The sequence below is a fragment of the Tachysurus vachellii genome, chromosome 17 (assembly GCF_030014155.1).
Source record: "Tachysurus vachellii isolate PV-2020 chromosome 17, HZAU_Pvac_v1, whole genome shotgun sequence".
In the NCBI taxonomy this organism is placed as follows: Eukaryota; Metazoa; Chordata; class Actinopteri; order Siluriformes; family Bagridae; genus Tachysurus; species Tachysurus vachellii.
The window spans coordinates 21,296,242-21,308,741 of record NC_083476.1 but is presented as its reverse complement, the minus strand read 5'-3'; the positions used below and the strand labels follow the sequence as shown (position 1 = coordinate 21,308,741).

General features: G+C 42.8%; 1 protein-coding gene across 3 annotated transcripts in view; it reads right to left on the bottom strand.

Moving 5' to 3' along the window:
• sgcd (sarcoglycan, delta (dystrophin-associated glycoprotein)) overlaps positions 1-12,500 on the bottom strand; it is a 173,553-nt gene that overhangs the window by 88,867 nt on the left and 72,186 nt on the right. The window contains exon 1 of one of the 3 annotated variants that reach the window (XM_060891606.1): positions 1,339-1,507. The exons of the other annotated variants lie outside the window; for them this stretch is intronic. The gene's annotated coding sequence lies outside the window, so the exon portion shown is untranslated. Of the gene's footprint in view, positions 1-1,338; positions 1,508-12,500 lie in introns of those variants that run through there. 3 annotated transcript variants of the gene reach the window in all.

Sequence of the window (12,500 nt, the reverse complement as noted above, 5' to 3'; positions counted from 1 at the left end):
ATCTACCAGCACTGCTCGACTGGTTCCACCATCTCTCAGGGTAAGAGGCAAGTATACTACAAGACTCTTCTCTGTTCTGGCACCAAGGTGGTGGAATGAACTTCCCCTAGAGGTCCGGACAGCTGAGTCACTGGCTATTTTCAAGCGGCGGTTGAAGACCTACTTATTCAGGAAACACTTCAACTAGCACTTCTTTCCTTATCTTTGCATTTAAAAAAAAAAAAACAACTTTGATACTTTTTCATTGTAACTTTGAACAAATGTTTTAAACTCATGGTATCTTAAGTATGTAACTTAGTGATCCAGCATTAATGTATTCAATGTTAGAGATTTAAGCACTTATGTACGTCGCTCTGGATAAGGGCGTCTGCCAAATGCTGTAAATGTAAATGTAAATGTAAATGTAAGGTTTGTGGCATAACATAAAGCCGTCAGATCATTTTTAGGCGGACGTCAAAATCGACAATCTTGTAAAGGTAAAGATCCGTCAGAATAAGCAATGTAGGTTTTATGTCATGTCAGGTCATGTCATGCACTGTATGGCCTTCAAACACTACGTTGTGCTTTAGGTAGCTCTGAGAATCAACTTTCAGGACACACACTCCAGCCATTTCACACAAACAACCATCCGAGCGAAATGACTCTGCAGAGAGCGACCGTGATTAGCATTTGTTAATCAAAATGTCTGCCACCTTATCAATCAGTCCTCCCACACCTTCTTTTAGACGCCAACCGCTGCCGCAAAACACAGCTGCCATTATGCAAAGCCGCTTTTCTGTAAAGCGCAAGAAAGAATGAGAGAGTGTGTGTGTGAAACAGAGAGAGAGAGGCAATGATTGTTCTCCGTGAGCTGCAAACGATCGTGATCAAGACGACGGTCCCGGCACGGTGAAACAGAGCTGCCTGTGTCAGCGAACCCTCGCGAGGAGACGGAGAAGTGAGCGGATGAAAAATGCTCTCATCTGCTTCGGCACTGTAACTATTTAACTGTTCAGAAATGAAAGGGGCTTTTTGTGTGTGGACCTGATTGTTTGAGTCGAGGGCAGAAGGGTTGGAGAGAATGCACACACACACACACACACACACACACACACACACACACATACACACACACACTGTCATTTAATCTTACTATGCATCTATAACTCAGTGTGATTTTCAGCACTCTCTCTCTCTCTCTCTGTCTCTCTCTGTCTCTCTCTCTCTTTGTCTCTCTCTCTCTCTCTCTCTCTCTCTCTCTCTCTCTCTGTCTCTCTCTCTCTCTCTGTCTGTCTCTCTCTGACTCTCTCTCTCTCTGTCTCTCTCCCTCTCTCTTTGTGCCTCAGACAGGGTAGGTACCTTGCAACTACAGTAGTTTTAGTCTTGGTGTTTGGAGATGATTTTCAGCTCTCCTCTGTGATGGGGCTCAAGTGGTTGGCTCTGGGTTGTTGATTGGAGGATCAGGATTCAAGCTGCAACACTGCCACAACCAAGCTGCAACTGGTGGGCCCCTGAGAAAGGCCCTTAACTCTCACTGCTCCAGTGGTGCTGTATCTACTCTATAAAGAACAATAATGCGAGTTAATGTCACTTTGAAGACGTTTATGCAGCTCTAAGAAGATGTTTTTTTGTTTTTCTTCATCCTGTATCTTCATGATTTCATGCATTGCTCCAACACACACTACAGAACATCTCAGCATGCTAGTTCCATCTTGTTTGTCTTTCCTTTGGCTCACAGGAAGTTCTGTATAAATGTTTGCTTGTGACCGGTGAGGTACGATGCAAATGCAGGAGACAGAGGCCTCGGTAAACAGCCAAGGAGCGCGATCAGTCGAATCAAATCCGCCTTCAAATGTCATCGGCTCAATACGGGCTTATCGCTAAGAATCCAGCCAAGCGCTAGCCTTCCTCTCCGATATGTCGAAGGCAGGAGCTCGTTTTAACTGAACCTCATGAATGTCAAGCTATTATTTGGAGGATCTCTGGGAAAACATTAACGAAGATAAAACAAACATCTAAAAAGTGAAACGTGTCCTTATCTTACCAAACTTGACTTCTCGTGTTATTACTAAATTTAGCTTTAGGAGCTCAAACATCACTACAAATGTTACTGGAGATGAAAATGAAAAACATAATAATGTCATGAGGGTTTTTTTTTTTTTGCAGAATACTCTTGCCGCTTCCACCAAGCAGTTTCTGACCTTCTCAGCTAGGCATAACCCTGAAATGATTATTGATCTTGTTTTTATTAAGCTTTATTTTTTATTTTCCTGCACAATTAAATTGTTCATTGTGATTTTCTTACCATTGTGCACAAAGCCTGTTTTTTTTTTCTAACGATGTCACCAAACTATCAGTGCAAATGGATAAAAATTGGAGTAATCATGGATTGCCAGGCTTTTTAAAGTGTAAACAAATAGCTAAAAATGTTAGTGAGCTTTAAATGGAGGACGACTAAATGGATTTCACCGAAAAAGAAAAAAAAGAAAAAAGATCAAACCTCAGCTCGGCTCGCCATTAAGCGAGAGGTGAAAGAGGTTCAGTTCCCTCTTGATCTCGCCTGATTTACCCCATCAGTGTTCATTTAGTTTAATAATTATAACATAATAATAGAATGTGAAGAAGATTTGCACGTCCTGTAGAGTCGAACTAAGTAACAATTCAGATTGTCTTCACTCTACTTCATGACCTAGTTACATGACTTCTGTATTTTTTTCCAAAACGTTTTCCAACGTTCTCCGTCTGTTTATCCATCATTCTATTCACTCTATGACACATCATATCCTCCGTAATCTGCACAAACGCAGCTCTACAAAGTTCCACCCAGCCTCTCGAAATGCTCTCGTAATTATGCCACATCACACTTTAGGACAATCGACGCTTGATTAGACTGAAAGGAAGATTGTGAGCCTTTGGCTCCGGAGCGGCCGTTAAAGGCAGCGGATTACGCGACGCAGGGCTAAACGACACCCACATTTTCATCTGATAACTTTAATCACTGCGTACGAGACTGACATGAAGTTATTTTGCTGAGAAAACATTACTACACTGAGGGAAAAAAGACTCAGATGGAACCTGTGGCAGGTTTGAAAAACTCGACTTGATGCTGATTATGAGATTCGAATGAATGCAGGAAAAGTGTGTGTGTGTGTGTGTGTTTGTGTGTGTGTTTTTTTCAAACTTTTTTTAGCAGGCTCGGGATGGGAACGACAGGAACACGGCTTTTCAGAAATGAATCAGACACAGGCACTGATGCTATTGGTCATTTCTTCACCACTAAAAGTTTTACGAAGCTCCTCGCGGTCCAGCTGCCGGAGGATCTCTCGGGTTAGCTGCCATCTCCGTTTACACGTAGCCTCGGGCTCTGGTTAGCTCCGTCGCCTCGTCACGGCTCTCGACTTTATCAGAGTGACACATACGACCTCGCTAAAAGTTAGGATGCACAAGTCTGAATCCTGTATCAGCCAGGAGTAAAAAAGCCGGTTGTGTTTTTCAGCCCTGTATTCTGTGTGCAGTGTCTCAACAGTTTCACATCAGCTTTCTGCTATCAGCTGACTGTACGGTTGTGTGTCATTAGGCGTTCCAAATGATTATGATGTCATAGTAATAAATGTAATGGTCTTACTCAGATAAAAGACCTTTATTGGCTTTGTTTTCTTTTCTTTTTCTCACCAAAATTAAAATGCAGTCTGTCCAGTAAGTCTCGTCAGCTCATGAGACCTCAGATGGTTGAGGAGTGTTTATTCCGGAGAAAAATGGAATGCAGTAACACACAGAGTTTATATGTGTTGATTTTAATCCTAAACAATGTTAGCGATCCACCCAAGACATTTCCCAAGACCACAAATTGGTCATTTAGGGGTCAAATCGTTCCCTCTAGGCATCTTTGTAGTCTAACATATGCTTCTTTGAGACAATCCTTTGAATCCAGACAGCTTATAACCGCTTATAACTGTTGCGTTATAACACACTGGGAAAATAAAGGCTATCCGCCCTCTTCCGCATACATACAGTTTACAGTAGATCAGCTCACAAACCCTAACCGTTAGCATACAAATACATTAGCATACTGTTTATTTGGAATAATCTAGAACTCTAGACAGTAGTAGTTGAATATTTCGTATAAAAACGATGTTTTAGCCACAAGGTTAAAGTGTATGCTAATATGTAACATTGTTTATCACATGCATAGTGTTTCGCTAATCCGCTAAGAAGAGTTTCTTTTCTAGACGCTCAGATGTGACACTGCAGTATCGGTAAGTAAGATTTGTACAGGAAGGTCTTTGTGCTGGCTGAGCAGGACTTAACTTTAATCAGCACACTGAATCTTTAATGTCCGTGCTTTAGTATGCGTAAAAGGTCCGTCCTCGTAAGAATGATTAGGTCCAATCTTCTAACCGGTGATGGCGATAAGACCATCTTGTGTGTGCAGAAACGTGTGAAAGGCTACGTGCTGAGGTGTCTTCGTGACAAGTTCACAGATATATATATAAATACACACCTATTACAGACAAGAGCGTTATGGATAATGTAGTGTGGCAGACGTAATTAATAGCAGTCCTGCAGTTATAAATGCCGAGTTTATAGGCTATAAGCAATAACTCAGGACAGTGAATGACAAAATTGTAAATGTTCACATTCAATATTATGTCTGCCATCGAGGACAAAGAGCTCGAACCGAGATCTAGGGTCGGGGACCTTAGAAATACGGTGGACTGGGAATGAGTAAATTAGATTTTTCTGGGAAACAGAGACAGTTAAGTTCTCACTCATTATCTACTGCTTATCCGAACTACCTCGGGTCACGGGGAGCCTGTGCCTATCTCAGGCATCATCGGGCATCAAGGCAGGATGGAGTGCCAACCCATCACAGGGCACACACACACTCTCATTCACTCACACAATCACACACTACGGACAATTTTCCAGAGATGCCAATCAACCTACCATGCATGTCTTTGGACCGGGGGAGGAAACCGGAGTACCCGGAGGAAACCCCCGAGGCACGGGGAGAACATGCAAACTCCACACACACAAGGTGGAGGCGGGAATCGAACCCCCAACCCTGGAGGTGTGAGGCGAACGTGCTAACCGCTAAGCCGCCGTGCCCCAGACAGATAAGTTGTGATCAAATAATAATAATAAGAAGAAGTAAAATAGCAAAGACGTACGTGATTGTTCAAATGTGTCATCTGGAGCTTTCGTGATTGGTTAGAATTGTACTAATTGTACTGCATCACAGTGACAAACCTGTATGGTGTGAAACGATGCGCTGGTACAATGTTACGGCTTGTTGCTTAGCAACAGTCACCCGATCAGAAAGCGAACATGCTTCGGCTTCGTATCAGGTGAAAACCAGGACGTAGCTGAACAACACCGAACAAAAACGGCTCTGTAGATAGAGTCAGGAGACAAAACACAGAACATCACGGAAGTGTGAGCCGTAGCGAGGGGGAAATACGTCACACTGAAACATTAGAGCAGGTCTGATACGGACGAACAAACGGCCGGTCGACTAAACGACAAACTTAAAAAGAGCAAAAAAAGACGATAAAGCTGTGAAAGATAACAGAACCTGCTCGGGTGCAGAACCACAGAGCTGAACTTTTTTTCCTCACTGATGTGAAAGCGTGAGACGAGCCGTTATTTAAAGCGGCCGCCTGCTGGATTTATCCAATCAGGATCGTTGATACGCGAATATGCAAATAAGAAGAAGGTTCCAGCAGGGTTTAGGAATGTACAGTGTGACACAAGGTCAGATTATGAAGAGCCAGGATTCAGTGTTAACCCCGGGGACAGTAGGAGCAGTGTGAAACCTCCAACTACACAACCCAGGATTCTGTTTACACCACTTTATAATCACAGGGAAATAGTTCAGGTGTGAAAAGACCTTCAGGATATTATAACAGCACGGCAAGATCGCTGTATGCAAACGGACCACACATTGCTAAGGTGCGACACTTAGTTGTCCATTTTTATGTTCTCCAGAAGCTTCCAGAGACTCGTATTTGACACGCATGCCTCCGTAATCCCTCCGTGATACACATTCAGCTGCTGAGATAACTTCCGTTTTTATTTGTCGAGGTGCATAAATCTGGTCTCTGGGCGACAAAATGACGGGATGAACAGCAGCCGAAACCCTGATCAAAAGAACGATTATAGCGCTAATACAATTTTCCTTGCGATTCACCTGCTCTGGCACCTGTCGGATCATCCTTGATCCTCGACCTGGAATTTACAAATCTCTCCCTCAGCCCTTCTCTCCTCCTCTGGCCTCGTCTTCTGCTACATCAAACACATCTGGGCCACAACAAAAAGCAATCAGGTGGAGAAAAACAAATCAATGGTTTTCACTTTTGGATTCCTAACGCCTTCCACTTATCTTTTTCATCGTATGGAACGCTTTCTCACGCCCATCTATTACTCGTAGCTGTCCGCAATTTTAAATCACACCCCTACTCCAAATTCATGCATGATTTACAGACCACTGGGCATTAGGTCAATAAATAATTTTCACTTCATCACTTCATGGAGTGCTATCACTGCTTTCAGCTGCTGTGTCCTTGTTTCCCTCCAGGGTTTCAGTTATTGCTGCTTATTGTCACGACAATATACAGCAGATCGTTCGTGAGATCTTTCTCTCTTTCTATCGGCTCTTCTGGTCTGGACTGGAACACGGTGATGGATTTACAGGGTGGTGAAGCCATTCTTGAAGCTCGATTTAGAGCCTGTGAATGAGCAGCACAGCAGCTGCTAGAACATAAACAGCTTCTTCATTCCATTTTACTGAAGGCTGACCTCATATTTTTGGCTTTTCACACACCTCACCGTTTACAAGCGTGGCTCCAGTTCAGGTTTATTTTAAGTGTCTCGTGTTTCTACAGAATCACAAACTGTAATGACCGAATTGTGTTTTGGACCAAATTTAATCCGACTCCTTTTGAAAATGTCGCTAGAGATTGTTCCACTTGTTGAGAAAGACGCCTGACAGTTTGTCAAGATGAGTTAAAAATTACGCTAACGTGTTCATCCAATTAAATCACTCCCTGGTCTTAAATCATTTAGTCACTGAATTTGAAGGTTTTGAAAATGTCTAAAATGTCTTTTTTTCCTCTGTGCTGTTGTGTATTAACCTGAGCTTAAAATTCATTTCTGGGTATGAGATCATTATTATCTTTATAAGATTTGAACCTGGGGGGCATGGTGGCTTAGTGGTTAGTACTTTCGCCTCACACCTCCAGGGTTGGGGGTTCGATTCCCGCCTCCACCTTGTGTGTGTGGAGTTTGCATGTTCTACCCGTGCATGTTTGCATGTTCATGTTTGCGTGTGCATGTTTGCATGTTCTACCCATGCCTCGGGGGTTTCCTCCAGGTACTCCGGTTTCCTCCCCCGGTCCAAAGACATGCATGGTAGGATACACCCTGAACGGAGTGCCAACCCATCGCAGGGCACACACACACACACTCTCATTCACTCACACACTACGGACAATTTTCCAGAGATGCCAATCAACCTACCATGCATGTCTTTGGACCGGGGGAGGAAACCGGAGTACCCGGAGGAAACCCCCGAGGCACCGGGAGAACATGCAAACTCCACACACACAAGGCAGAGGTGGGAATCGAACCCCCAACCCCCAACCCTGGAGGTGTGCTAACCACTAAGTGCTAACCACTAAGCCACCGTGCCCCTCCGATCTCACTAATGATCTTAAAATTTCTTCAGAATCCTTGATCAATGTTCATCATATTACATTAGAACCCAAAAGTCATGTATCATCTTGTTTCATTTGTTTTACCTTAACAGAACACGTGCACTGAGATTTCTGTTCCTCGCTGTAAGCCCATGTTGTTTCCGCCAAGCAAAATTACAACACGATTAAGAAGGAGAACAGAACAATCGAGCTCTAAAGCTTTCAGACTCATCTAAACCATCTGTAAATGCTGATCTGTGGAGCTTCTGAGCTTCTGCACCTCTCCAGACAGAGACCATAACTCAGCACAACATAGAAAGTATGAGAGATTTTTTTTTTTGTTTGCATCATGAACCTGGTTTCAGACTCTGTTTTACATCGTCCCGTGGTTACAGAGGAAAATGTTGGAGCTTTTCCATTCACCGGATCCTTAGAGAACAACGGAAAAAAAATAATAAAAAACATCTTGCGGAGAACTGGCAACTGTTTTGTGTGTGAACCCGCTGCCTCCCTGGAGCGTTCGGCTCAAGCCTGGCAGGAACACAATAGAGAGCTTGACCTTAGAGCCTATTCAAATGCTTAATCTTGAGACACAGAGGTTGAGTGGATGCATCACAGATTTTGTGTAAAGGTCAAATAGCGAGTTAATCCACTGCTGGGTTCCAAGCGATGATCTTAAAATCACACTTCTCGGAATCCGTGTCCTTTGTGTCGCGCTCGTCGTCTCCAGAAACGTAGCGGACTACCTCCTTTTTGTAAACATGTTTAACCTACGCCAGCTAGAGCTGACAAATCCCTCTGTTTACTCCAAACACATGCAACTCTGGTGTCATTCTATCTATATACGAGTGCTACAGATGGATAGAAGCCAGATGTATTTGTAATTGAGTTGTATTTATATAGCAGCCTTCCCTTTAGGTTAACAGACACTGACACAACACTACAGATAGACTTAACATATCAACAGAGAATACAATTTTTTTTCTTGATGATTCGTATACGTGTAAATCATCATCACTGTTTGGTTTAGTGCTCTCGAGACACGGGTTTGAGGGGAAAATTATTTAATTTCATTTTAAGCATTTCAAAGGTGTTTTTAGCAACAAAGGCACAAAAGAGTCAGTAAAAGACTTGCGGTTTGTGTTTAACTTGTCTGGGGCATGCAGTATGTGTGACAAATATCCATTTCTATTGGTTGTTGTGTGACTCAGTTAAAGAGTTAAAGGTGGGGTGCACAATGTTTGAAAAACGCTTCAGAAAACAAAACAAACGTGTAGCCAATGAGCAGAAAGGGGCGTGTCTTGTCAGTATGCGGCGGAAAGAGCGTTCAGTGCGCGTGTCTGACATTAGCAGAAAGCGAATGAAACACTGACAGGTGTCGAACGTCGTCTTCCGCGTGAAACGGAGCTAAACCTTTCACGGTACAACACACAGTACTACAAAAACACATTTGTATTACCATAGTATTACTCATTGTGTTCATTTACTGATAAAAATATCCCCTCGTCCAGCCGCCCCAACAGGTTCCGCCATAATAGTTGCCTGGGTTACGTATGTATGTGTGGGGCGGAGCTATCAAAACAGGGGTCACACTCATTTGAGTTGGGGCGTGTTTGTTTTGGTGATTTCAAATGTCAACATTAGCTTTCAGAGATTGTGCACCGCACCTTTAAGCAGTCTGACTTCCTGTTTCAGAAGGAAATACACCAATATATACAGAATCATACCAAAGCTATGAAACCATTTTTATGGGCTTTAATATTTAAAAATTAAATATGACAAAGAAGCATTTTTAAACAATTTGAATCTCTCTCTATTGGTCCTGTGATGTCACAGGTTTGGGTGCGAAAATCTTTCTTTCTTTCTTTCTTTCTTTCTTTCTTTCTTTCTTTCTTTCTTTCTTTCTTTCTTTCTTTCTTTCTCAAAACTGTTGTAGACGACTACATACTAGGTATCCACATCTTGACACATTTTAACGGTAGCTTCTTTGGGAGCGTGTTCCTGTTAACTGCGTACAATAGTGCTAGCTTGCCCCAACACTACGGGAGTCCTGAGCTCTCCTAAAAAGAAGCAGTGAAGATGTCATTTCACGAACAGCTTCACTAATGGCTACAGCAGCTAATTTCTTCTGGCTGTGATGTTTCCCGAAAGCTCGTACATGGCTCAGAGGAAGGAACATTCAGGGCCGGTTCAAGGCTCAGAAGAGACACAAGACAAGAAGAGATCAAACGATGACCTGCGACACAGTTGTCGATCCTAAGGGCTGAGAGTCGCTTAGGTAGACGCGGTAGACTGGTATGTCTGTGTCAAACAAGGCCAACTTATTTTTTTCTTTGTCTTTTTTTTTTTTTTTTTTTGCATTCTCTCTGGTGGCCTCATTAGTTGTATCTTGACTGACTCTGTGGTGCTGTGGCTCCAGATCCATGCTTGGACTGATGCTGACAGTTGGAACATCGTTTCAGGGCCATGGAGCTCAAAAACACTCCGACTTCCATCAAGTCTGCTTTCACCCGCTGGCGCGTCTGGAAAGTGCCAAGAAAAATCATTCCGAGCTCAACAGGGAGTGGAAAAGTGTCACAGTTAGTCTCGTCAAGTACACGTTAGGCCGCATCTTCCATACATCTGACCTCTTATCCCACATTATTGGGTTGTTTAAGCAAATACAGAGGCGATGTGAAGCGATGCGAGACTAGTGCACGTTTTTGCGAGTGGATTTCACCTGGGATTCGCTTGTAAAACAAAACTACGTCTGTAACATATCTTCAGTAATTGCCTTCGTTCACACTCTTGAAACTTCAATTAAGCCTCAGCCATATTGCACACTTGTCAGAAATCGCTCTGTGTATTGATCTGTAAAGTATTCGTGAAAGTCGAAGCTATTAAACAAGCTGTTTTTTTTTTTTTTGTTGTTGTTTTTTTTTTACATTTTACGATGGTCCACGATACAACATCCATCCGTAATGAAGCCTAACACACACACACTTTAATGTCCGTCAGGGGAAAAACAAAAACATTGACCAGAACGCACATTTAACCAATAACGAGTGTGAGATGAAGAAACATTCTCCACCACTGAAAGCTTTTCAGGTCATCCGTGTGCACAGACGTCGATGGGAAGCAGATGTTAATTGCGGACGCGGTGATGTTATCGGATTCAAAGTCATTTCCGAAAAAAGAAACAGAACCGCAGCTCATTTTCAAGAAGCGATGTCATTGATATCAGAGATTAGTGTCTAGTTAAAGAGTTATTTCTTAGACGCTAATTTATTTCTATAATATTTATTAGACAGATATAATTTTTATTAGAATTTTTATTTACTCAGATCTTTTCTGCGCCAAACTCGGTGGTTAACGTCTCCGATGTGACACCGCGACATAACGCGTCAAAACAGATCATCAGCAACTTTTTACAGTTTCACTAGAAAACAATTCCAGCAGTGAGAAAAGTCCTGATGGAGAAATAAAGCAGGAAGTTAAAATCAGAGTTTCTAGCAAGTAAGTAATGATTAAAGTATCTACACTAGGGTGGATGGATGGATGGATAAATAAATAAATAAATAAATAAATAAATAAATAAATAGCTTCCATTTCTATGGAGCCATAAGCATATTAAATAAAGTATTTATTAAATCAAGGACTGATATAGAATTGCAGATGATAATAAATGTCAATCCTAAGAAGAGAGAGTGAAGAGAGAGATGGTGGGTGAATAGAGAGAGAAACGCTGAGTAAAGAGAACGAGAGAGAAAGAGAGAGACAGTGAGTGAAGAGAGAGAGAGAGAGTGAAGAGAGAGTGAAGAGAGAGATGGTGGGTGAATAAAGAGAGAGAGAAAGAAAGAGTCAAGAGAGAGATGGTGGGTGAATAGAGAGAGAAACGCTGAGTGAAGAGAACGAGGGAGAAAGAGAGAGAGACAGTGAGGGAAGAGAGCGAGAGAGAGACTGAGTAAAGAGCGCGAGAGAGAGAGACAGTGAGTAAAGAGAGTGAGAGAGAAAGAGAGAGAGAGAGACTGAGTAAAGAGCGTGAGAGAGAGACAGTGAGTAAAGAGCATGAGAGAGAAAGAGAGAGAGACACTGAGTAAAGAGAGCGAGAGAGAGAGAGAGAGAGACAGTGAGTAAAGAGCATGAGAGAGAAAGAGAGAGAGACACTGAGTAAAGAGAGCGAGAGAGAGACAGAGAGAGAGAAAGAGACAGTGAGTAAAGAGAGCGAGAGAGAAAGAGAGAGACAGTGAGTAAAGAGAGCGAGAGAGAGAGAGAGACAGTGAGTAAAGAGAGCGAGAGAGAAAGAGAGAGACAGTGAGTAAAGAGAGCGAGAGAGAGAGAGAGAGACAGTGAGTAAAGAGAGCGAGTAAAGAGAGCGAGAGAGAGACAGAGAGAGAGAAAGAGACAGTGAGTAAAGAGAGCGAGAGAGAGAGAGAGACAGTGAGTAAAGAGAGCGAGAGAGAAAGAGAGAGACAGTGAGTAAAGAGAGCGAGAGAGAAAGAGCGAGACAGTGAGTAAAGAGAGCGAGAGAGAAAGAGAGAGACAGTGAGTAAAGAGAGCGAGAGAGAGAGAGAGAGACAGTGAGTAGAGAGAGAGAGAGAGACAGTGAGTAAAGAGAGCGAGAAAGAGAGAGACAGTGAGTAAAGAGAGAGACAGAGAGAGAGAGAGAGAGAGAGAGAGAGAGACAGTGAGTAAAGAGAGCGAAAGAGAAAGAAAGAGAGAGAGACAGTGAGTAAAGAGAGCAAGAGCCTGAGAGAGAGAGAGAGAGAGAGAGAGAGAGAGAGAGAGAGAGAGAGAGAGAGAGAGAGTGTCTCTGTGACTCTCTGCCGTGAAGCTGCGTGAAACACA